Source organism: Danio rerio, chromosome 5 (genome assembly GCF_052040795.2).
Source record: "Danio rerio strain M-AB ecotype USA chromosome 5, GRCz13ab, whole genome shotgun sequence".
Classification (NCBI taxonomy): domain Eukaryota; kingdom Metazoa; phylum Chordata; class Actinopteri; order Cypriniformes; family Danionidae; genus Danio; species Danio rerio.
This window is the reverse complement of record NC_141025.1, coordinates 2780001-2782500: the sequence shown is the minus strand read 5'-3', so window position 1 is coordinate 2782500 and position 2500 is coordinate 2780001. Positions and strand designations below refer to the sequence as shown.

Here is a 2500-nt window from a genome sequence, read left to right as displayed (position 1 = left end):
AATCTGGGATCGCCACAGCGGAATGAACCGCCAACTTATCCAGCAAGTTTTTACGCAGCGAATGCCCTTCCAGCTGCAACCCATCTCTGGGAAACATCCACACACACTCATCCACTACGGACAATTTAGCCTACCCAATTCACCTGTGCCGCATGTCTCTGGACTGTGGGGGAAACTGGAGCACCCAGAGGAAACCCACGCGAAGGCAGGGAGAACATGCAAACTCCACACAGAAACGCCAACTGAGCCGAGGTTCGAACTAGCGACCTTCTTGCTGTGAGGCAACAGCACTACCTACTGCGCCACTGCCTCGCCAAGATCATGTACTGTTGAGGCTTTTTGGGCAAGAATATAGTTGTTTAAATTGTAATCACACAGTTTATTTATAAGGATAGAGTTTATAATAAGGATAGTAAATATTTATCATTTCTGAGATTCAGCGCATCTGCCTGCTATACTGAGCAAAGACAATTGAGGCTCTGCCACAAGATGTCGACAGAGACCGCATAACAAGCCCTTGGGGGAGAAAAACTTAAATAAATTTCTCATTACAGCTGAACAAATCATTATTAAACAGGAAAGTGACATTCTAAGTCGATCTCTCTCTTGTGTATGTTGTACTGCCGTATTTATACCATAGTAATCTGCTAGTGTTGGCTTTGCTTTGGCTTTTTCGGGGTTAATTATTGTGATCTCTCAATTGCAACAGAGAAACACTGGGAAATCTCTGTAGACTGATGGCATTTCATGCTGTTCAGCCTTATAATCTTAAAATGTGAGCAAAATCAGCTGTTTTGTCTTCACTTTAGACATTACGCTAGAGAATCACTCAAACACTATTATTTTTAAATATACATGATTATGCCGTCAAACTGGTGTATAAACACAATATCACACGAGTAGCAGTGAGATTTGGCTGTATATCGTCACTGGTGACACACAAAGCCAACGCACGCCCACCAGTGCTGATATACAGCCATATTGCACTGCTACTCGTGTGATATTGCTCATATATATATATATATATATATATATACATACATATATATATATATATATATATATATATATATATATATATATATATATACATATATATATATAAATAAATGTAAACTTTCATAGTTATACCTTTTTATTTTCATTTTAGATTTAGTTAGTTTGTTCTGTTCTTGCCATTTGTATTAATTTAAATTGTATTAATTGATACTTAAAGTTCTTTTTAATTTAGTACTTAAACTAAATAACAATGAAAAATGCAAGCAATGCCAAAATAAAACTAAATGTGTGTCTTTTAAAATGTTTGAGTAATGTTTTAAAATGTTCTTCTCTTACATCTGCATATTTTTACTTTCCATTTTTTAGTGTGGTTATAATCATTGCAGGTTTATTTAATTCACTTGTATTTCAGTTTGTTATTAGTTAGTACAAAACAATAATGAAAAATGAAAAGTGAGCCGAAATCAAACTACCGTGTCTTTTTTAACTCTCTGCTTTTCTTAAATCTGCATATTTTTACTTTTCAATTTTAATTCTAGTTTTTTTATTCTTTATTACAGCCATTTTGTTGTCTTATTGCCGTTTTTATGCTTATTTTAGCTTTACTTAATTTAGTTGTTTTACTTGAAACAAAAGTGAAAAATAAAAAGCAAGCCAAGATCAAATAGACACACACACGCGCACGCACACAGTTGAAGTCAGAATTATTTGAATTTTTTTTCTTTTTTAAATATTTCTCAAATGATGTTGTACAGATTCAGGAAATTTGCACAGTATGTCTGATGATAATATTTTTTCTTCTGGAGAAAGTCTTATTTGCTTTATTTAGGCTAGAATAAAAGCCGTTTAAAATATTTTAAAAGCCATTTTAAGGTCAATATTATTAACTCTTTTACGCTATATATTTTTCGATAGTCAACAGCAGTGGTTCTCAAACTTTTTTTCATCAAGTACCACCTCAGAAAACAATTGTCTCTCCAAGTACCACCATGCAGAGCAGTATTAAAATACAGTAGCGTAGTTGGCCTAGTAAAGCAGCTACAGCTTTGCACAGTTCAAAAAATGTGCCAGATTAATTCCTACTATTAAGAATATTTATTATTGTCAGCCACTTTAAACATTATAAATAGTCTGAACATTAACACTGGACTGTGCTTATTTGTAAAAAAAAAAAAAAAACATAAACAAAAAAACAAACAAACAAAAAAAAAACCTATAAAAATGTCAACATTTAAATTAAAATGTTCTTTTAAAAGTTAAAAATAGTAGGTTACTTTTCAAAATAATAATAATAATAATAATTTCTGGATCTCAGAAATATAGGCTATATGTCATCATATATTCATATATAAATCATTTTTGATAAATTTTGAAATATATGTAGCATGTACACATGACATTTTTGAGTCCTCCGCGTACCACTAGAAGGAAGCCCGCGTACCACTAGTGCTACACGTGCCACAGTTTGAGAACCACTGGTCAACAGAACAAACCATCGTTA

At 32.9% G+C, this 2500-nt stretch overlaps 1 long non-coding RNA gene across 1 annotated transcript in view; it reads left to right on the top strand.

Annotated features, from left to right (window-relative positions):
- The window catches only part of LOC147843782 (uncharacterized), a 2946-nt gene extending 896 nt beyond the window's left edge, over window positions 1-2050 (top strand). Inside the window, exons 1-2 of the long non-coding RNA XR_015490973.1 lie at window positions 1-899; window positions 1309-2050. The exon at window positions 1-899 is cut by the window's left edge and continues 896 nt beyond it. This is a non-coding gene — a long non-coding RNA (uncharacterized LOC147843782). The remainder of the gene's footprint in view (window positions 900-1308) is intronic.
- Window positions 2051-2500: the final 450 nt, after the last annotated feature.